At 42.9% G+C, this 24,061-nt stretch overlaps 2 long non-coding RNA genes across 2 annotated transcripts in view; one reads left to right on the forward strand and one right to left on the reverse strand.

Annotated features, from left to right (window-relative positions):
• Positions 1-24,061, reverse strand: part of LOC109387750 (uncharacterized) — a 109,029-nt gene that overhangs the window by 11,838 nt on the left and 73,130 nt on the right. Inside the window, exons 3-4 of the long non-coding RNA XR_002125090.1 lie at positions 7,386-7,542; positions 5,077-5,193 (exon numbers count right to left, since the gene is read on the reverse strand). This is a non-coding gene — a long non-coding RNA (uncharacterized LOC109387750). The remainder of the gene's footprint in view (positions 1-5,076; positions 5,194-7,385; positions 7,543-24,061) is intronic.
• Positions 8,742-16,641, forward strand: LOC109387751 (uncharacterized). Its single transcript, XR_002125091.1, has 3 exons — positions 8,742-8,885; positions 11,988-12,175; positions 16,503-16,641. It is a non-coding gene; the product is annotated as an uncharacterized LOC109387751 (long non-coding RNA).

A 24,061-nucleotide genomic window follows, 5' to 3' on the forward strand; every position in this document is an offset into this window, starting at 1 on the left:
CCAGCAGCCGCAGTGAGTGGCCGTCCAGAAGCCGGCAACTGATCTGCCTCGCCCGGGAAGAGCGCAATGATGGTGCCAACTTGGGCCAGTGAAGCGACGTCCTCCACAGCTGGACTGGGGAACAGAGGGACAGCAACTTGTCTGTTCCCCTTCCCCCAATTCCCAGCACTGTTCCCATACCCCAATTCCCCAATAAAAATCTTAAAAAAAAAGAAAACATAGTAATTGCTCAGTACATGTTAAATATGATTGTTGGTATTGATGTTACTCTTGGAACTACTGGCAAAGAGGAGACTGGTAAGGTTATAGGTCAGTACAGAGTCTATATTGTCACCTAGCAGATAGCCACAGGTAGCACCTAACATCAGCTGAAAAGAGGGAACCAATCAGTTACAGAATAGTAACGGAGATATAAAGTACAGCATAGGGAATATAGTCACTAATATTGTAATAACTCTGTATAGTGCCAGGTGGGTACTGGGCTTATCAGGGAGATCGCTTTGTAAATTATATAAATGTCTAGCCACTATTCGGGACACCTGAAACCAATACAAACTAATATTGAAGGTCAACTGTAATTGAAAATAATTAATTAATTAAAAAAAGGAGGGAGCCATTTCTCTTTTCCAGGCCAAGAATGTGGACAGGGAGCTATCTACCTTGGAAGAGGAGGTGGGACTTCCTGGGTTCGGTTTGCCAGAGGGAAAAGTGAGCTTAATTAGTATGGCACTGAGCTGGATGTACATAGAAACAGAGAAGGAAGAATCGCATCTCAGGGGGTTGATATCTACATTAGCCGCTGACCAATTCCCAGAAGAGAACGAGTATCCATAGCACACAGGTCACATTGCTGCTGGCGGCACACATGGTGCCATCTGCCTGAGAAATATCTGCACTTTGTCTTCCAGCCCCCACACTGGAGACCCTCTCCAGAGTGAACTGCTGAATTCTTCCAGAAATTTCAACTCAAATAAAACTGGGCTGCTTTATAGCCTATCTGATTATAGCTTTGCTTTCTAAAGAAACATGCTTATGAAAAAGAAGCACTGTTGAGCAATTTAATTCTTTACTGGAACTTTTGGAAAAGGTGTCTAAGGGAAATTCCATTTCTCTCCAAGCAACAAAGTTCCCCGATACTCCAGAAAGGTCTCTCCTCTCTCTCCTCTGCGTTTTCGGCTGGAGGCAGACCTCCAGCCCACGAGGCTTTTCTTTCTTTTTTCTCCCTCACCTTTGTCTTTGTGTCTCTTTGTGACTTTCTGGCTCTGAAGATAACTTAGCGTTATGGGTGTGTAGTTTTATAACATTCTTTCAGGGAGTGTATAAGATAAAAGTTTGAATCCCATGTGTATAATCTGCAGGCTGCACAGCACTTAGTGGCCCCTAGAAGGAGTCCCTTCTCACACATTGCTCCAGTTTCACTTCAAGGACAATTTGGAGAGGGGGGAGAGCTTTCATTTGCATTGATTGCTCCACAATTATTAGAAAGGCCCTGGAGGAGAAGCTCCCTGGGAGGGAGATGTGGCGGAAATAGCACTAGGTCTTAGGTGAGTCCTGAGTCTTCCCCTAACTAGCTCTTTGGCTCTCTGAACCATGGTCACAAGTAAACCTGCCCTCCCTACTCCACAGGCTGGTGAAAGGTAATGATAAATAGCACACACTCTGGGATTATACTGCCTGGGTTCAAATTCCAGCTTTGCCACTTACCAGTTGGGTGATTTAAGGTATGTTTTTGATTTCTCTGTGCCTTCTGTTTGTCATCTAATATTAACCATAATAGGAACATTGGTACCTACTGAATAGAGTTGTTGTAGTGATTAACCAAATTAATATTTAGTGGATAAAGTGCTTTTAATACTGCCTGGCACACAGATATTATTATCATTACCTATTACCTTAGCTATTACTGTTATTATATCATTCAACTGGCTGTTGAGAAAATCAAATGGGACAATACATTAGAACAGCTTTAAACCCTCTGGCTACTATACAAATAAAAGAAATACTGATAAAACTATATCAGTTATGGTGCTTTCAGCAGCAAATTACAAAACAAAACAAACAAACAAACAAACAAAACCCTACAGAAATACCCCACTAAAACTGGACTAATCTATAAAGAGATTTATTATTTCCCATAACAGTTAAGTCCATAGATGTGGCAATCAGGGCTCCAGCATCATCGCTCTGGGCTCTGCCCTATGAGTGTGTTGCCTTTGCCTTCACAGTGACACCCCTCCTGCTCATAGGATGACTACGGGCAGAAGCTAAAGCCAGGAGTTTCCCTTCTGCTAATGGTCTGAATACGCATGTGTCCCTAAATTTCCTATGTTGAAACCCTCACTCTCAAAGATGATAGTAATAGGAGGTGGAGCTTTGGGAAGTGCTTGGGGCCATGAGGGTGGGGCCCTCATGAATGGTATAAGTGTTCTTATAAAAGAGAGCCCGCAGAGATCCCTCCCCCCTGCTATTATGGGGGGAAAGAGCAATAAAGTGTTAGCAATGAATCAGAAAGTGGGGGTTCCCACCAGAACTCCACCATGCTGATGCCTTGATCTTGAACTTCCCAGCCTCCAGAACTGTGAGAAATAAATTTCTATCGTTTATAAGCTACCCAGTCTGTGGTATTATTTGCATTATAGAAGCCCAAATGGACAACTGTATCTTCCATCTCATTGGCCAGTTTAAGTCAGGGGCCCACCTCTGGATACAAACAGGTCTTAAGACAATACCACGTATGGATTGCTTTAACCCTGGATGTCTGAAGTGATTACTGGGAAATGGGGTTTTGTGATTAGGTTTGGCTAATCAGGATCCAGTCTCTGAAACTGGGGATGTGAGTCACATGATGTCTTAGGGTCCTAGCAGGAAGAAGATGACATATTAAAGCTAGTTAAATGAGGAGAACTTAATAAATAAAGTGACTTTAAAGGTGTGGGTGAAGTTTAGGGCTGGCCGGGTGGCGCATTGGTAAAAAGTTGGCTGGGGGCACCAGCTCTGAGCAGCAGGGCCCCGGTTCGGATCCCACATGAGGGCCAGTGACACTGCACCCTCTACATCTAAGATGGTGAACAACAGCTCGACCTGGAGCTGGGCTGCCATGAGTCACTGGAATTGGCGTAGGCTACAGGAGCTGGCGGCAGGCGTGAGCTTTTCTGAGCTGCCGTGAGCTGCTGTGAGCAGCCATCCAATGGCCAGTAAGTGACTGCCTCACCCAGGAAGAGTGCAATGATAATACCAACATGGGCCAGTGAAGCGACGTCCTCCACAACTAGACTGAAGGACAAAAAGACAGCAACTTGTCTGTTCCCCTTCCCAATTCCCCAATAAAATCTTTAAAAAAAAAAGGTGTGGGTGAAGTTTAGAAAACTCAACAAGGGATGGTGCCGTCCAGAGGTTAGCAACAGCAGGCAGCCATCACTAAGGCTTAGACTGAGGAACAGGGAGCTTGCACTAGAACATACGCACAGAGAATTGGGCTCATAGAGGGATGCTGTCAACCTGCAACTACTTAGCAATGGAGGAAGCTAGCAAAAGAAATACCCCAGCCTTAGATTTTCTACCACCTACTGAAAACCACAGTGCCAGGGAGCCATTAATGCCTTCAGTGCACACCCATCACCAGGTCAGGTGCCTGGGGACCTAGGTCAGAGCGGAGAAGGGTAAGACGCATTTGGAAGAGCAAATGGAATCACAAGCACAAGTGAATATTGAGCACACATGGGCTGCCCAGGGGAGGAGAATGATACCTAAACAAGATCCTGCCCTGGAAGGCAAGAGGAAAGGAATGCTGGATAGCTATCTAACGAGATTCTCTCTAAGTATCCTTTTTCAAAATAACATTGTTCTGTTTCTTTTTCAACTATAAATGATCTACAATTGCAGACATTTCTTATTTGTTACGTGAAATCCGTCCTCAAGGGAGCTGCACACGAAGATAACAAAAGGCCGAGCTGCCATTACTTGATGAGGGATTCAGGGAAAGGGGAATGTCCTGACCTTTCAGAGAAAAGTGAAGAAATCCATTCCCATGAGGGGTTGCAAAGAAAAGTGGCTGTTCCCTTGATAAAGCCAAAGAGGGCAAGCCTAATGAGGCCTAAGCCAGTCACAGGGTGTAACTTACTGAGTGGTATTGGCTGCCTTGCAAGGTTTCAAGCCGATTTTTGTAATAATTAGCAGGAAAAGATGTGGATGTTGCCATTTTCCAAAGGAAACTTGATTACATTTAGTAAGAGAGAAAAATGTTCTCCTTGGAAAGTCTCGTATTTCTATGCAAAGTGGTATCCAGAATTTACACAATGTATTATTGCCTAGTGTAGGAGAAGCAGCTAATTAGTTCTGAACTAAATGTTAAGATAAACAAACCCAATCCCTAAAGGACTTCAGAAAGCTCTATGACTAAGTGGCACCATCAAGTACCCATCAAAGGGGGGAGGAGAGTCTACATCCGTCATTCTCAACGCAGTCTGCACATTAAAACTGTGTGGCGAGCTTTAAAAAATTTTCTTTTTACATGCAGATTCCACCTCAGAGCAATTAAAAGACTCTTTCAGTGAGGTCTAAGCATTGGTATTTTTTGCAAAGCTCCCTAAGCAATTCTAATATTCTATGAGGGTTGAGAATGTCTGGCCTATAGGATACTTACAGGTCCATCTCTAATAGATGCAGCACGCCCAGATCAAGTAGACCATTTGCTTTGCTGAATAGCTCAATCCAAATCGCCATCCTGGCATGTGGAGCCTGTGCCTTCATTTCGCTGTGACTTTCAGCCAGATATTGAGGCAGCACAATAGAGGGTTAGAAATGGGGACTCTGAGAGCATCTGCCTGGGTCCAGTTCTGCATCTGCGCATGGGCTATGTGATTTTGGGAAAGTTATTTAACCCTTTTGATGAATATTCATAATCTGTCAAATGGGGGCAATAGTAGGGATTACAACCTAGACTGTGTTGGAGATTAGTTTAGAATGAACTTCATGTTTATAAAAGTCTTAGGGAACTCTCAAGGAATGCAAACTTTTATTATATGTCTACATTTAAGCCCAGTGGAAGCCTCAGAAGGATTCCTATATTCTGCTCACCTGGCTTTGTAGAGTTCTGTTCTGCATGGTTGGGGAGGTAGAGATGTTTAAGTAGATGGATCTTCTGGCTCCTTCCAGCTCAGGGTCTATGGGTCTATGAGGTCCTTTGAAGTCACTCTGCATGAAAGACAATGGCATTAACAATTAACAAATGGAAACCACTAGTATTCCAGCCAGTAACAGCCACTGTTTGTTGAGTGTGCCAGGCATTATGTTAAGTACTTTACATCTTCTCTCACTTTATCCCCAAAAGAATCCTACATAAACAGGAAGTATCGCTGCTTTACTGATGAGGAGCCTTTGGCTGAGAGACGATGAACAACTTTCCCAAGATATTCCAGATAATAAATGACTGAATTTGGGTTCAAACCCAGGTCTCTCTGGCTTCAGAGCTCATGGTTTGTCAACCGGGCCATGTTGTCTGTCTTTAATGACTCCTCAATGTGAGGGCTGCTGCACCCTCTTCTCATGGAGAAAGAACAAACCCAAACCTTACTGAACAAGTGCGGCGATGTCCCAGGGAGGGGTCCTCCTTAACTCACCTCTTCCTTTCTGGGACCACATAGATCTGAAGTACAAAAATTAAAGTCAGACCTCATGGAACTGGCTTGGGGCCACAGAGAGCAAGTAAACCCCCGAAGTAGAATTCCTGGGTCCAGAGCTTTCTTTGGAAAGAGAATTATCTTCCACATGGGAGTATTTTTCATCCTGCAAGATGGGCTAGTGGGTAGTGTTGTTTCATGGGGAAGGAGGGGCAGCATCTGCCTTTGGTGCTCTTCCGAGGACCCACTCTTTTGTTCATCAGTGGAAGGTGATTAGTGAGTGGAAGAGCTGCTCACGGCCTGTCTCTAATATGTTAAAATGAGTCCATTCATAACCACTTATCTGCTACAGGGCAGGACACCAATGCCGTTGTGATCACATTTCCCCCTGCCCCAAATGGGGACACTTGGTCACACATGTATTTTTCCTGATTTGGAAAAGTACTTATGTGCAAACTCTTAGAAAGATAACATTTGAAATCACATTCACAAATATGTTTTTAATAACCTCATTGCAAAGACAAAGTGATAAGAACAGCCTCGTTTTGTTGGGGGTTTGGTATGGGCCAAGCTTTACTTGTATTAACCCAGTTAAGCCTCACCATACCCTGTGAGGTACGGATCTGGCCTTTCAACTGTGGAGACTATATAGCTCAGAAAGCTGAAGTAATTGCCTGATGGATTCTGTGGTAGATTTCTGGTATCTGTCAGGTCCCCAGCAGGAGACATTCAGATTGAGTAAGTTGGGAGAGTTTAAAATACTGGCGCTAGATACAAAGGATGGTCAGGGCGAAAGGAAATGAAAGAGGCACAGGCAGCACCTCAGCCCTACGTCTAAAGGGAAAGACCTCTAACAGGAGCTGTGACTGAGTAGAGAGAGGTAGCCAGGCCTTCTGGCCCAGTGGGGAGGGAGCTGTGGTAACAAATACCACCCCCCTCACTACACCCCTCGTCCCTCCAATCTCCTACAGGGCTTTGCATCAGCTGAACTCAATTGGAGGTCAGAGGGCAAGAGACCCTTGATTCAGTCTTTCCGGGTTGACTTCCATGAGGCACGGGACAGGGTAGAGAAGGGCGGAGAATGGACCTGATCTCAGGTTGGCCAATCAGCAATTCTTTCTCTAGAATGTGAGATTGGAAACAGAGACGTGGAAACGAACACTGTGAATGGTTTATGACAGAACGTCCATGAATTTCTATTGCTGAGGAAACTTGAGCTTTTCTGCTTCCATTCTTTTTACAAGTTGGGTGCTCAGCTCCCCAGGATCGTTTTGATATGTCCCTTACTTCTGCTTAACCCAATCAAGCTGGCTTACTGTCGCTTATAATTCGAAGGTCCCTGAATAAACAGTGCCTAAGTGTCCTCTGTCACCCTCGTCTCCTCCAGTATTGGTTTTTAGATCACTGCATTTATGTCTATATTCTCAACTGTAGTCAACAAAAGAGCTCATGTTTAAGAATAAGGAGAAGGAGAACAAGAGCAAGAATGATTTTTAAGACTTGGAATGCGGGAACCTCTTTGATGTGATCCTGTTGAGAGCCACTCATCTCATCCTCCATTTTCTCATGTTGCTGTTTCAGAGAAAAAGTAAATTATAGGGTTGTCATTGTTATAGAATAGGCTGTTCTGATGAATTGAATGTGCTGGTGAACTGTTCAGCCCCTTTAAATTTTAATTCTAGTTGACACCTTTGTTCAAATGTCAGTATCTTTTCTTCCTTAATGCATACTGAAACATCCCAGAGAAAAGTTTCAAAGCCCTAGTACCTGGAATTTTAGGTAGATCGGCAGTCATTCCTTGAGGTCCCTAAAGAGTCGACTGGAAAGACAGCATTCACTGAATTTTCTGCCCCTCTTTGCAGAGAAATAAATCAGCCAGTCTTTCATTTGGCAACTATTTGCTGGGCCTGCCTGGGCGGTGCTCCTATCAAGACATATAAAAATGAAAAGAGATTGTCTTTTCATGGGGGCAAAGTACCTCGAGCCCCAGCTCTTGCTGTTCACTCCGCCTGGTAATATCTATGTTTACACTTAGTGTTTTAATAGAGCTCACCTTCAACTTATTTTAAAATACATCTCACCAGAAAAGTTTTTGTGTGTTTGTTCCCTTTCCCGTAGCTGCAACACCTGTGGAGAACTTGCTTCTTTTCTGACCAAGACCTTTCTGTCCACCTGGGGGCAGCATATCCTTACATTAAAAGCACCTCAAAGGCAGTAACTGGCTTTTCTGAGCTCCTGGCTTTCCAACGCAGCCTTCGCAGGAGTGTTTCCCAAATGATCGACCCCATCAATATTAATTCTGAAGACTTACACTTGAAGGAGGGATTCCACAGTCAGTTAAGTTTGGGTAACTCTGGCTTAAGCAAAGTTAAAAGGTGTCCTCTTTGCAGGACTTCTCAGAACCTTGAATAATGTACTTTTATGCTAGATAGTCAACCTTAAGGCATGCTCGGGCTGTGCCTGGTGCTGTGCTAAGTGCTTTGCCTGCACTGACCCTAGTGAATCTTCACAATAACCCCAGGAGTTAGGCCTGACACTATTCTCCATTTGACAAATGAAGAAACAGAGGCACAGAGCTGCGGTTCCAATACAGGCCATTCAGCTACAGAGCTCGCATATTTGACTATCGCACTATGATGCTCTGCAAAGTGAGACTCCAAGACGGGGAATTTAATAGTCTTCCCCAATTTATTTGGCTTTGGAACTCTTTTTTTCCTTTTGGTTGACATAGAGGGCTGGTGTTTTAATAGAACACACTGTGAGAAATGCTTCCATAATGTAGCGACAAATGTCATCCCTCTTCAAAATGTAACCGAACACATTAAGTCCCCAGGCCCTTTGTGTAATTGAACGGTTAACATTCAGCTGAATTCTGATTTGGTGAGAAGGCTCAGGCCACGTTCATCTCTGCTCTCAAAGCTAATGCCAATGAACCCAGAATATTCATCGCATTTAAAGTATGTCAAATACCAATCAGAATTAGGTCTTCTCAGAAAGAAATTAAAAAAAAAAAAAGGTATGCGGTAGAGAATTAAGACTAGAAAAGCCACAGGCTTCAGCAGGGAAGCTAAATATAGCGTGGAATGTTCTGGGACATTGCAGAAATGCTCACCTCTTCACGAGAGTCCGAAAAACAGACTGAGATTCTAAACAATGTTGGAGAATTAGAGCTGGAACAAGGGTGATACCTCTGATCAACACACGGTGTTTTTAAAGTTAAAACAGCCAAGGGTGATCTTGCAAGAAGTTGGATGCCAGATAAGCCTGGTGGGTACTTTAAGCAGGATTTTCTAAACTTCAGTCATTCATATAATATTAATGTTATGATTCTTTTCCTTATCAGGATACCATTGCTATTGTTTAGTCTTCTCTATAAATTGTCTTATACCTTTTTATAAATTAATTTTTATAAGCTTCATATCTGAGAATTCACGGTTTTGAAGAGAGAATTTTTCTATTGTAATATATAAATTAAAAAATAAAGAAATAATTATTTGTGTTCATCTAAAAGTGGTATGTGTACCATTCTCTGGAAATAGTTTTTAAAGAATAAAAACCTGCCAATGTTGTGCAAAAAAGAAAATGGTAGAATTGTGACTGAGTTAAAGAAGGTAGAAATAAATCTGAAGAATAAGAATAACAGCAAGAGATGAAATATATCTATCTTTACTTGGATGTACAATTTCAAGATGTTTTCATAGGTTGTTTTAAAAAACAGGTTATTCTTTTGCTTGTATTTTAATACAGTGATAAATAAACAGATTATCTACTTTAATAAGCATTATCTTTTTCTTAGTTCTAAGAACTGCAACAAAAATGTCAAATATACTTGATATAAACTGTAAAACCAAGAGAATGTTCATTATATGAGATATTTTATTTATGACAATCCATATTGCAACTTTGTGTTAAATTAGCTTTATTAGCTTTATCATCTTTTGCTTCTAACAATTAAAAGATATATTAAGATACTCTAAGCCCACTCTATTGAAAGCAAAGCATTTCCTCAGTCCATAGATTACCCCATGGCACCAAACATTCTTCCATATTGGTGTCTGACACAGAAATCAAAACAGATAATTAAACCTGTTCCAACAAACTATAGATCAGCAGATTATTTGATAAAAACAAGAGACATTCACTATAGTAATATTATTCAATAGAATTTTCTATGATGATGAAAAAGTTCTCTATCTGCACACATATCAAGTAGCTATTGAATTGGAATTGGCATAGTGTGATGTAGCCCATACCCAAAGCTTGAGCAGCGATAGTCACATACAAATCACATAATGGCATAACCAAAAACTTACTAGACTACCTACAGATTTTGCATTATTTTTGGTCTGGACCCCTGATAGAAAGAACAAATGCCAACCTGATTTTGTCAGAATCATATATCTGTCTGTCATGGTAATACTATTTTCAGATTTTCTAATAGGCTTAAATTCTATTTATTTTCTTTATTGCCAGTTGGTAGCAGTAAAAAAAAAATTGCAAAAGCAACTTGGGTTTGTTCACTTGAAAAACTATTTTGCAAGCCTACTCTTGCCAGGATCCTGGAGACGCAGTACTAAACAAGACAGACATAGTTCCTGCCTTCATGGAACTAGATTCCACATGGGCAGGGCTTGTTGGTATCATAAAGCTTCATCAGTGACACAACAGCCTCATGAGAGCATTGCCCAGATGACCCAGGAACTAAGGTGCACAGAACTCATAGGCATGTACACTTAACTCTAGTACTCATGTGTGAAGAACTTAATCTAAGCCAGAATGTGAGAATCTATTTACAACATGTGTTGTCTCTTGTCCCCTGCTTTCCAAGTGATGCCCCTGCTAAGAGTGGATTATACACCCCAGGAGATTTCAACTTGAACTTTCTTTTTCCCTCGCTCCCTCCCTCCCTTCCTTCCTTCCTTCCCTCCCTTCCTTTCTTTTTTAATTTTAACTTTTTATTTTTTCAATTACAGTTGACATTCAATATTATGTTAGTTTCAGGTATATAGCATAATGCTTAGACATTTATATAACTTTTGAAGTGATCTCCCTGATAAGTCTAGTACCCACTTGGTACCACACACAGTTATCACAATATTATTGACTATATTCCCTATGCTGTACTTTACATCCCTGTGACTATTCTGTAACTGCCAATTTTCACTTCTTAATCCTTTCACCCTTTTCGCCCAGCTCCTCAACCCCCCTCCCATCTGGCAACCATTAGTTTGTTCTCTGTATCAATGAGTCTGTTTCTGTTTTTTTTGTTCATTTATTTTGTTTTGTTTTTAGATTTCACATATAAGTGAAATCATATGGTATTTGTCTTTCTTTGTCTGACTTATCTTCTTCTGCTTCTTTCTTTTCTCCTTCCTTCCTTCCTTCCTTCCTTCCTTCCTTCCTTCCTTCCTTCCTGCCTGCCTGCCTGCCTGCCATCTGTCCCTCCGTCTGTCATGAAGATTGGCTTTACACTTTGTGAAGAGAGTTTCTAAAATCATCATGAATGTTTTTTGTTTTTTTTTCGTATAACCTTGTATTGATGGCTCTGACATGCAGGCTTAGGGAATTTATTGCTCTATATGTCAATGCCCTTAGCATTTTAAAGCAGGTGGATAGAAAAGCTAAGGCCTGAATCTAATCAAACATTTATTCTCTATCACAAATGGATAATCTTAAATGATCAAATAGAGCCAGTTGTATACCTAGATATACTAGCCAATTTGATGTGCTAGAGCTATGCTGTGTAGGCAGGGGAGTTACAATTTATAAATTAATAAGATTTGAGGCTGGAAAGCATCTTAAAAATCTTCTGATGAAAGATAAATGAGTAACAATTCCAAGGTCAGGCAGGTAATATGAATTGGTGAAATCGACAGTGCATAAGACCCCAGGGGTTAAGCTGTTTGTATTCCTAGCAAGCTAACTCCTGGCTAGTTTCTTTGCCAGCTAAGCTACTCTATTGGCCAAACAAAATTAGGGCAGTTTCATCTATTAGGTACAAAAGACATAGTATCTAGGACCTCAAAATTTTTTACAGCCTATAAACCTGTGTAAGACTTGGAAAAAATGTTTTGGCTCTAAAATATAAGAAGAAAATTGTAAAATCAAAATTAATACTCAACTAGATGCCTACAAAATGTAACATACCAACTAATCAACCACAATTCACCTATTTTGCAGCTAATTTAAATTATATTTAATTTGGAATGTGAAATATGATTGTTTTAAACCTGCTTGATAGAGCTGATGGGCGTGCAAGAGAAAGAGTGACTTCGAGCTTCCTCCCTCTCTCCCTCTCTCTCTTTCCCTCTCTCTATCCCTCTATCTCCCCCTCCCTCTCCCCCCTCTCTCTTTCTTTTTCTGCCCTAGAATGGAGAAAAAATAATGTTTAGATTCTTTCCTCAACTGTGCCATTGGATCAAGCATTTCAAAGCTCTCTTGGAAGAAAAACCTTGAACTTGCTAGTCAAAATGCTAGGAGATGACCTTGAGGAAGGGGAGCTGAGGACAGAGCTGGAAACGCTGAGGGACAACCGCTGCAGCCACCCAACTGCTGATGTAAGAAATGTCCAAGCCTGCAGAGAATTTTTATAGGAGTTTCTTTGAGCCAAACTGAGGACATATGCCCAGGAGCAAAGTCTCAAATGCTCCAGAGAATAACAGCTTTGTAGCTTTTATACATTTGAAATTAAGGAGAGAATGTAAGATTCCATGCAGGTGGGAGAAAGCAAGGCGGGAATTGGATGATAGGATAGTTAACAAGATTATGTGCTTTCTTCAGGGAGGTTACAGTTTACTTCAGAGGTGTGTTAATCTAGATGCACAGAAGCAATGGACAGGGCTTGCTTTAAAGCAAAGATAAACCTTTTACTAAAAAATTATGTACCTGGGACGTGACTACCCGTCCTGACCTGCCCAGTTAGGAATCTATGATCAGATTACCCTGTGAGGTTACTTTTCACAGAACTCTTTTTTCACCCACACAACCTTTCGGTTTCTCTGCCTTTTCTCTTTCCTTTTTCTAAATCCATTAGTTCAAAATGGTGGCTGTAAGGATGTATGGATGCTGCAAACATGTGAGTGCTAGGCACTGTCCTAGGTGCTGAGGGGTCCATGATGAGCAACTCAGACACAGTCCTTGTCTTAAATTTGCTTACAGTCTAGCTCAGAACAGGGTACACAAGGATTTAATTCCAGCTCTGCCATTGACAAGTCGTGTGACCTTGGGTAAGCCACTTCACTTCTCTGGGTTTCCATGTTCTTATTTTAACCTCTAGCTCAGCATAGCCTCTTTAGGAGTACCAGTGGTCTTAGACAGTGGTGGGGTACCATTTACATTGATATTTCATTAGTGCTTGTGCCTCTGTCTTTCTACCAGTCAATTCTTGTTTAATTAGACTACACCAGACCAGTGAAAAGGCTGCCTTCTGCACATGGCCCCACCCAGGGACCTCTGGGGCCAGTTACATCAACTCTTTCTCAAAGTTTGTGCTCCAAATTAGCTCTTACGTGCTCTGGCTATGCCAGAGGGTCACATTCATGACCTCATGGGTGTGATGGCTCCAGCAAAGCCCCCAGGGAGCTGGGCAGCCCACTGCAACCTCTTTAAAGGGCTTTCAGAGGAGCAGCGGCAGGATTCCCCCCTCTGTAGGGACAGCGGTCCATAAAAAGAAAAAAAAAGTAATCCCAGAGTTAAAAGATACACTTTCAAAACAGCCCGAGGGCTAAAAAAAAAAAACCAAAAAGAAAAAAGAAAAAACAAACTGTTGTGGCAGACTGGTGGGAAGCAGGAGATAGAAAGATATTCATGGAAAAAACAGTGACATTTGTGGATATTATTCTTTCGTATTCTTTTTCGTATGCGTTCTTTCAATTGCAAACTTAAACCAAGTCTGGCAAATTCTGATGGGAGCACTTTCATGAACATTTAGGTTTAGTCTGGGATCCCTCATTACTAAATTTGTCCAAAATACACACTGGGTTACATATAGAGAGTAATGTAATACATAATCACTGTTGATTTAACTAATATATATTGAGCAAATATTATGTTCTTGGCATCATTGTGGGCATTGGGGATACAATGATGAAGAAAACAGTCTTTGCCCTCATGGTACTTATATTCTATCTAGGGTAGACAGAAAATAAAAAAAAATTAAATAAAAGGATACATATGACAGAATTTCAGGTAATGATAAGTGCTATGAAGAAAAAGGAACTAGAGAAGGGGGTAGAGAATACAGAGGAAAAGGACTGATTTTTAAGATGGGGGACAAGAAAGACTTCTTGACTGAGGTGACATTTGACCAGAAACTTAAACGAAAGGAGGAGGTGGTCTAGGTGGATATCCGAGGAAATAACATTCCACACAAAGGAGACAGCCGAACCAAATATCTGTCACAGGCTGGCTGCTATGTATTTTACCAGATATTATAAATACTTGCTCAATTAGTTTATAAGATACGAGCCAGGTATTTTTACGCACATTTGAGAAAACAGGTTCAGAGAGGTTAAGTGATGTGTCCAGGGCCACAGTAAGTTAAGTGGCAGAGCTGGAAGGTGACTGTGCCCTGGTGCTCTTCGCTCAGATGGCTCCTGGGGTCAATCATTCCGAAGCTTCACTTGAATTTGATTCTCTGCTTCTCCCACGCAAGGCACACTCACCTACCTAAGCTTCTACAAACTCTGAGCTCTGGAATTTGATGGAAATCTCTAAAGAGAGAGCTTGATATTAATGACTGATTCCCATCAAAAGTAAGATGAAGAACCCCTGAGAAACTAGCTGAGACAGGTACCCAAAATGTCTAGGTCTGAAAGCATTTGAAGGCATTGATAGAATTCGTCCTCATTGCGCTGTGGGGAGGCTAGCCTCTTCTGGACACTGGGTAAGGCTGCTGACTCCATTTTTTTCATTCTGGGTAGAACTGGGTATGGGGGTGGGGGTGGGGGGGTGTCAGTTACACCCGCCCTAACTAAGAAAATGTGCAGAATGGAAAGACAGCCATTACCCTAGGCTGGCCATCGCTTCCTTAGCAACAATAGCTGTGTACACATTCACACACAAACACTGCACCAAAACAAGCAAAGGTCACTCTCTCTGGGCACTTCCAAGAATGATCTCAATTTTTCATAAAACAATGTTTATAAATTAGATAGAACCCCGGAGCAGTCCGGGAATAGAAATAACCATTTTACGAGGCTTCCTGCCATGACATGATTGCTTGTTTGCTTTGAATGAGCAAAATACAACGTGTGGCCCACCCCTTTCAGGGCCAAGCAAAGACCTCTTCACCAAGGCTCCAGCCAAGCGAGTCTGAGTGGGGAGGTATTCTTGGTGTCAGCAGGGGCTTCCATTCATGGCCTTTTGACTAGAAGCACCTGAAAGGCAGGAGCTGTGCCCTATTCGTATTTCTTTCCCGACACTGAGCATGGTTCTTAGCACAACATGAGCCTTTAAGAAATGATTTGGATGTTGAATGAGTAACTATGTGAATATGTGACTGAATCAATGAAGGAAAGAATGAATGAATAACCTGATCTCCAGGGAGAGTACTAAAGAAAATGAAGATAGCCAAGACTACCAACAGTTTCAAGCCCTTGTTACATGTCAGAGCTTTAGATGGGATGGCGTTGAAGGAGCGGTCCATATGCTTTAACCTGCTTTCTGCCCTCACTGGCTTTTCCCCAGTCCCTCAGGGCCTCCATGCTGCTTGCTGTAGCCTGGACACAGGCTTCTCTCCAACCCTAACTCCAGCGTTTACTTTCCCTCTCTACCTATAAAAATTCCCACTATCTCAGCCCCCTGGAATGTAACTGGTTGGCATGAAGAAAAGCATTTGATAAACCAAGTGCCTTAGTTGAGTTCCCTCAGAAACAGACCCTAAGGCAAAGATTCAAGTTCATGTGGTTTATTTGGAAAGAGAGGCTGGAAGGGAAGACAGCCAATAAAGGGTGCATTATTAAGTGAGTTACCACTATGGGCAACTGGACCTTCGCCCCATGTGGAAACTCTGAAAAGCGGTGTGGGAACTTTGCCACCTTACTGCAAGTTACCCCGCCCCGGGGCAAGGGAGCTGGAGTTTCTACACACCATCTCGTCAGCCATTGGTTAAGGGGGTGTTAATTCTCTGGCACTTCCAGGCCTCTTTGCACATGGGCAGGCTGGCCTTCTGTAGCTTTAGAGAGAGCACTCAGGCACAGCAATACTGATGCCTATGGCTAGAAAGAACCGGGGCATATTGAAATGGTAAAGCTGGAGGAATGGGGGTGGGGCGCTGATGGCATCAGCCACCCCAATTCTTACAGAGTGAAATGGCTGATCACACCCACCACAAATACCCCCCTAGAAGGATCTGACTTTCTAAAGGAGAGCAGATACAGAAATCTACATCTTGTATGAGTCCATTTATATGAAATACCCAGAATAGGAAAACACCGAGAGACAGAAAGTAGATTAGTGGTTGCCAGGGAGGGGTTGGGGAGAGGGGCTAATGCGGAGTGACCGCTAATGGGGCAGGGTTTCTTGTATGAGTAATGAAAATGTTCTAGAATTAGATAGTGGTAATGGATGCACCACCTTTTGAATATGTTAATAATCACCGAATTGTACCCTTTAAATGGTAAATTGTATGATACGTAAATTGTACATGAATTAGACAATTTAACAGAATAAAAATGAAAAAAAAAGAAGAGCTGGAATGAGACAATGCTTTCACTCAAATGAATGCCTCTCATGTTCGGGTTGGAAGATGAGGGAGGAAGTTGAGATTTGGTGGTGGAAGGGTGGTGGTAGATAAGGCAGATGCATGAGCTTTTTCTTGGAATTCTGGGTGAGGTAAGCTCCACTTTCATAAAAGGGTGGTAATGCAAATGGTATTCCCTCCAGGAGAGAAGTCTACCAGGATCTGAGCAGCCCCTATCAAACCCACACCTATAAGAAGTACCTGGATGCCTTTCAGCTGCTGGAGGAATTCTTGGCTACTCAGAGGACCGCATCTCCCAGCTGCAGGACATATCTAGAGTCTGCAAAGGCAAGCTTCCCTCCCCCTCTCCCCTTTCCTTGCTCACAAACCTATGCGAGAGAACTTACAGTTTCATGGAGTTTTACCGATATTAATATTAGAAGGAAGCTTAGGGGTCATCTCTGCAAACCCTTCATTTTACAGAGCAGACTCTGAGGCCCAGGAGGAGGGAGTCACTTGCCCAAAATCACACAATGGTGAGTGGTGGGCTGGTTTTTTCAGGCAGAATTCAGAAAATGAAAGAAAATTACTCTAGGTTTGTCAAGCAAAGAGGGATTTGACATGGGGGAAATAAGTACTGACAAAACCGTTGGAAAGGCTAGAAGGGCAAAAGTTAGGAGGACTGCCATTAGCTTTTAAGTTGTGGTTTCAAGAGTCATGGAACTTTTGAAGCTGTACAGAGCTTGGAAGCCAGTTCTGCCCACAGCCCTGAGGCATGTAAATTTCAGAAGACCACTACAAAACCTCCTGTGCATGGCATCACATGCTGCCCTTTCACTGGCCGATCATAAATCATCTTTAGACTCGAAATCACATTTAGGCAACCCTGGAGGCAAAGGAGTCTGGGAAATGTAGTTCTCTGGCTTCTAGTCCCTGAGATTCAGGGGAGAGGATAAAATGGGTAGAAATGAACACTGATGGTCACAAACAAAGCAAAGCAGTATCTTGCACTGCGGTGAGCCCATTTGTAGGTAAACATTGAGAACCTAGACAGTAGAGGGGACATCTCCTTGGTGGTATATGCTTCTCCCAGAGAACATGTAGTGAAGAGGGACAGAAAAGGGGGCCAGCAGTGGCCAGAATTCTGTACCCGGTCCCATTCTCGGCAGCAGCTCTAGAGACCTTGATGCAGAGGTGTTTCCAACATGATCACTCAGTCTATCATGTCATTCTATAATGCTGTATCGTGGGTGTGTAGTGACAAACCTCAGGGTGAAATGGGGGGTCCTCAGGACCTGTGGGGGCTATCAGAGAAAGAAGTAGGTGTGGGCATCCAGAAAACCTCCATTGGTGGAGCCTGGAAATGTTCATCAGGAACTCTTGTCAGTGCCTCACTGGTGTATCGGTGTTTGGAGGAATGTAGTTTGTTGATACCTGAAGATTTGGGGTCACTTGGTTGGGGTTACGGCTCTTACACTGATGTGATGCACGACTTTGGACAAGTGACCACAGGTTCCTCACCTCACCTCTAATGCTGTTGGGCTACATTATCTACGATCCCAGTCTAGACAGTCTAGTATCTTGACATCAGAGCATCTTAATTGTAAGTTTGCAAGATTGTCCTGACCCCCAAAGTATGGCAAAGTTTCACTGGAATCTAGTGAAACTTAGATTAAGATTTTAATCTTAAGGGGGAAAGTTCTATCTAGATAATTCCCTCCCGATCCTCTCTCCCTTAACCAGAGTGAGGCTTGACCCTTTGAGGCCAATAGGGTCACTATGACATTTGGCTCACACACAAATGTGTGAATTATGGTACACAGCATAATTATGAGTTATCCATTAGAAACCACCCGAGGGCCCTAAATCCTGTGTTCAGAGCAATCCTTGGGCCAAACTTTGAGACAAGGCTTTGGGATGACAAGATTCCCACTTTCTTTCAGACATCCCATGCTTTTCTGTTGTTCTCCTGCTACAAACTCTTGTGGTAGAGAGGCGGCTCATGTTCCTGATCTCTTCCTCATGAATCAAAGCTTATCAAGTGTCACTCCTTCCTAGGCTATTGCTCGCTGTTCGGATAGGAGGGCGGCATTAGTCAGATAATGAAACCCCTGCCACCTTATTACTGAATTCATCTGTTATTTCGTCTAACTTACAGAATATTTAAATCAACTTCAAATGTGGAATTTGTGGTGCGTTTACTACTAGGGCTATTATTGTTATTATTACTAAATAATAAATTATTATTGATGATGATGATAGAATTTTATCTTTGCAGAGAGTTTTGTGGTCTTCAAATTGTTTTCTTATTAGTTTTCTAAGGAAGGATCTAAGACTCAGATCAGTTAAGAGATCTGTCCAGGGTCACTGAGCCGATTAGTGGTAGAGCTGGAAATAAAGCCTAAGTTTCTTGGCTTCCAGTTCATACTTTTTTTCACTGTATATCTCACTGCTGGGAAGAAAAGCTTACAAAGGTCCCAGAATAAGAATGACCGAGGAAGATGGATGAACCAAGTAGAAGGAGTGATGAACACGGTGTGGCCGAAGGTAGCATTAGATAGACTTTCAGTCCTTCACAGTGAAATACCCATCCAAGAAGAAGACCAAGTGGCTGGTTCATAGGATAGTGTGATTTCTGAGTTTTAGAGAAACTCAGAAAAAATAACTATGCATTTATTTCTAAATAAATGATTTCCTGCCTTAGGGAGCCCAGCCAGGGAGGGCCACCATCTTTGAGTAGGTTTGACATTGCACAGCTCCAACTGGTACCATTCACATGACAGGTACTATAGATTTATATATGTATTGTTAAAAGTTCCTGGAAGAGAGCAGTAAAATGTCTTGGTCTAACAAAAATCAATATATTAGGATAATTTTCTGAAAGATGGAAGTGAAGTGTCTTGAGGAGATCTTGAGGATTTTCTAAATCACCCAAAGCCAGAGAGGTGAGGGGAGCATCAGAGATACAGTCCAGGGTCTTGATAATGGGTGATATGGAATAGACATTTGGCTTTTATTTGTTTACTTATTGATTTATTCATAATTCATCCACTTATGCATTATGCATGCATTTAAATAGTCTGTGCTAGACATTGTACCTGCCACTGGGGTATTTAAGACCAAATTCCTGCTCTCAGAGAACTTAGTCTTATGGGAGAATCAGACAAGTAAATAAAATACCTTATAGTAGTGTAGGGTTACATGGGAACCCAGATGCAAAAAATGTAACCCAGCCTTGTAGGGAGCAGACTGACAGGATAGGGAGAGTCAGCGAAAGCCATTTTCCTACCCGAGTAGCCTGAGGGTGTTCCAGGCTGAAGGAGCAGAGGTAATAGAATGTGTCCTCAGCACTTGACATGTATTGACCTGTTTAAACCTCAGAATAACCCTATTAGGCAGGGACTATTATTATTCCCGTCTCACAGATGAGGAAACAAAGGCACAGAGAGATTAGGTAACTTGTTCAAGGTGACAGAGCTGATAGAGAACAGACCTAGCATTTGCACCCAGAGAATCCAGCTACCGCGTTCACCTATTTACCTCTGCCCCTCAAGAGAGAGCATGGTGCTTTAGGAGAACCCAGTATAGCCTGTGGGTGGGACTTCAGGGGAGACTCAGTGCCTGGGGTGGTCTGACTTGGGGCTGGTTGTAAGAATACATGCTTTGTCTCTTTAGCTTCAGCTGGTGACTCTACCTTTTCCTCTGGCTGCTTCCAGAAAGCCATTTGTCTGGGTCCCCAAGGGGCATTTATTTAACAAACTGTGGGGTCCCCAGGAAATTACCCATTCCATGTCTGTCCTGATTCCACGGACATTTTCCAGAAGTTGCCTTGTCAATTTTTAAACTAAATTTTTATCCACTTGTTTTGGAGGCTCTTTTCCCTAAATGTTGAGTGATGGGAAGGAACGGTGAACTGGAAACTTAATTTCAGTTATTTAAGGGCTCTGGTTTAGACTGAGTCCAGTTAACTGTGAGCTTATTGTGTTATTGTCCTATTTAAGGTCTAAAAAAGCTGGAAGGAATGCATAAAGTAAAAAAAAAAAAATCTTGTACGTGCTTTCTCAGAACTTTGGATCTATTTGGTCAAAGTCAAAATTCGTTCTTGAGGGGTTATTAGAAAAAATTAAATTAAAACTTAGCTGAAAAGAAAAATAACTTCTCCTGTACGTGTTATAAGTGTAACAGCCCATTAAAATCACTATGTAAGTTCTTGCCACTGTTCATAAGGTTTGATCCAATGAGCGGAAAGCTCTTCTTTTTTGCTCTATCCTGAGTTCAACAATTATTTAACCAGCACAAGTATTCAACCATTAAAATACCAGATCATTGTATTCACAAGTTACAAAATATGTTTTAGCCAACACTAGAGTATTTCCATATAAAAAATAACAAGGAGATCTTAATAAAATGTCCTTTCTGAAAATGAGTTCATGTGGGTAGTTTGCTATTGATCACAGAGGGTAAAGACCTGTTTGTCACTTTGGTTCATTTACTGTGCGGCTGAGCTCCATTACTGGAGAGGCAGCCTGTACGGTGGAATGGGTACTGGCTTGGGAGTTGGGGTGGGGGTGATGAGGGGGGTGGGGTGGGTAGGGAAACCTCAATACCAACCCCGAGTCTACCATTCCATAACCCTGGACAAGGCCCTTTACTTTGGGAACCTCAATTTCTTATCTAAGATGGATTGGACTCGATGATCTCCGGAAAGAATTGTTTGCTCAATTCTATGGTGAAACAGACCAAAGCTTTGATACTGATATAGATAGGCAAACCCTGAGTAAACGTACATTTTATTTAACCAGGGCTCTGGCTAAAGTTTTTGTGTAAAGGACCAGGTGATAACCACATTAGGTTTTGCGGGCCATATTCTCTCTGTCATAAGTACTCACCTCTAAAGTCACAGGAAAGCAGCCACAGACAGTACACAGGTGAACAGGTGTGGCTGTGTCTCAATAACACTCTATTTACAAAAACAGGCAATGGGCCGGATTTGACCAGTGGAGTCCAGTCTACAACCCTTGATTGAGATGGTGGCTGTAATGTAGGGTTAGGGATAAGCAAGCAGTGGAGACAGAGCCTTGGCTTATCTCAGGGATCTGACTGGGATGGGGGAGGCATGTGAACCTGCTCCAGGCCCACCTTGCAAAGGCCACCAAAGCCGCTCCACCCGTTCCACCTCTGAGGGACCCGAGAGCAGGCGTGAGTGTGTTTCGCCCTCAGGGATGAAAGAGTTAAGGAGACAGGGGCAGACACAATTGTTTCTTTCTAGGGAAACTATTTGGACTTGGGAATTTGCTCTGCCACACAGCTGGAACTCATTACTGCTGCAGTTTTTTAACTTAAAAAGTTTTATTTAGGCCCCTGTGAAGGTTTTCTTAGGCCAAGAGTGAAAGCCTGTGCTTGCACTGCAGCGGTCCCCAGCCAAGAGCTTCGGTCAGCCCCGCCATCACTCTCCTGCCCTCCGTGCCCTCCCGCTGACCCTGCTGCCATCTTGCCTCTTCCCGTCTTTCCCTCTAGCCTCTTTCACGAACTATCCTTCTGCATGGATCTTCTCTGGCACGTGGGGCCAGCCTGTGTCAACAATGGGAAATTGCACAACTGAACAATAGAAACATTCACCTTGTTGTTAGCTTGAATCCAAAAATGCTAATATTTTAGGTGGACTCGAGAATCTCTCACCCAGAGCCTTGGGTTCAGACACAGAGGGTGGGGTTCACAGACCATCGGACGTCAGGTCAACACACATATCAAAAACCAAGTGGAAAAAATAGCTCCTTTTTCCTTCTTTCAGGTTGATTCAGACAAGGGAGAAGTGGTGGTTTGCCTGATGTCAGCGATGATAAACGTCTTCGTTAACTAAAACCCAGAAAACAATAGACCTTAAACTAGACACCTTTTCTCTTCTTCCCTCCACCCCTTTTATGCTAAAGAAAGAGGAGTACAGGCTCAGTTGGGGTCAGGGCTTAAGAAACAGCACATTTACCTCTGAGCATCATTGCCTCTGGGAGCCTGTCTATAGGCCCCACTCAGTGCCGGCTGGGCAGAATGGTCATGGCTTAGGGTCAGAGTGACCCCCTTCCACGCTGCCTGCTCAGAATCATGACAGTTCCAGTGAGTTCCCCATCCTGGGTGTCACCAAAGCGGGGGGGGGTGCCCCAGGCTCCTAGTAGCATTGTCCCTAAGACTGCACAGATGGTTTCTCTGGTGAACCTCCTAATTCATCAGAAATCTGTCAAAAGGAGCAGCCCTTTCTCCAAGCACTGTCTTAAAGATCTACTAACTTTAGGTAACTGTGGGTAACCCTGGTGAGGTCAGCCGTCCTTTCAGAAGTTCAGTGGCAAGGCTACATGTGGCTGAGGTACAAATAGGGTACAGGGAATCGAGAGGCAAAGATTTGTGTCTGAGCTCTCACCAAATAAATTCAGCATTCTGTATGTAAACTTGGAGTGAGCTAACCAAAATATTCCAGAGTTAGGAAGGAGTTATATAGAGGGTACCAAAAAAAAAATTTAAAAAAAAGAGAAATATATATATATATATATATATATATATACACATTTTAAGAAAGGAAGAAAACTATTAAAATTGTAGCACTCAATATATACCGATAAAAAAAGATGAATACAAGTTATATGTATACATATTTTTGGCACCCCCAGTATTAGCGAGGACTAACATCCGCCGAGTCCTTACAACGCGTCAGGCACCATGCTAAGCGTTTTCCAAACATTATGTGAGGCAAATACAGCTGCTCCAATTTTACTGATGAGGAAACTGAGAGTCAGAGAGATGAACCGGCTTGCTCACTGACACATGGTTACTACGCGGGAGAACCAGGACGCGGGCCAAGTTGCAGAGTCTGCGCTCTTCGCCGCCAGGCTCTGGTTGGATAGGAGAAAGGCCACCTGAATTAGAGCTGGGACTTGGGTGCTACTTGAAGCTCTGACACCCAGTAGCTGGGTAAACAACATAGCAGACTGTGTCCTAAGTGCCAGGGAAACTGCAATGAATGAGCAGAGGTCTCCCCACGAGGAGCTTCCTTTCTTGTGGGGAGATGCCAGCAATAGGTAGATGTGAGACACCTACATAAACACAGTCACTGCAGAGTGGTGGGTGTGATGAAGAAATTAAGAGGCTGAGGGAATAGCTGAGGGAGGGGACTTGAAGTTCAGGCTGTTCAGTGACAGCCTCTCTGAGGAGGTGACAGTTGTAGTGAGAACTTACTAGGCATCAACCAGGTGAAAATCTGGCAGAGTGCAGGGGAGCAGTGGGGGCCTTGGCATGTCCCCCCAGTGCTGCCAGAGCCCAGGGGAGGAACAGGGCCAGGGCCTCGAAGCCTGCACCGGAGAGCTGGCATTTACATGGCCTGTGTCTTAGAGGATGGATTAAGTTCACAAGGAAGGGGGCCTGAGGGGACTGGGGACTTGGTGAGGGGCAGCAGAAGGGCTATGTTTCAGGCAGAAGGAACGGGACAAAGGCTGACACAGAAGCCTGAAAACAGACTGTCACCTGGGGCAGTTTATGGAGTGAGTGGTAACCCAACTTCTTTTTAGGAGTGGTAATATATGGCTTCAATTCACACTGAAGGATAAATGACTGGTATTGGCTTAACTGAAAGCACTTTTCGATAACAGAGAACATCTTGAGTATATTGTGGCGTTTGTGGGGGTGGGGTGGGAGTGGGGGGGCAGTAAAAGCCTTAATCACCAGAATGAGCTTTGTTCTTTTTAAGGAAAATAAGACTAAATTAAAGGCACACTAA

Source organism: Hipposideros armiger, unplaced genomic scaffold (genome assembly GCF_001890085.2).
Source record: "Hipposideros armiger isolate ML-2016 unplaced genomic scaffold, ASM189008v1 scaffold_168, whole genome shotgun sequence".
Taxonomy (NCBI): Eukaryota; Metazoa; Chordata; class Mammalia; order Chiroptera; family Hipposideridae; genus Hipposideros; species Hipposideros armiger.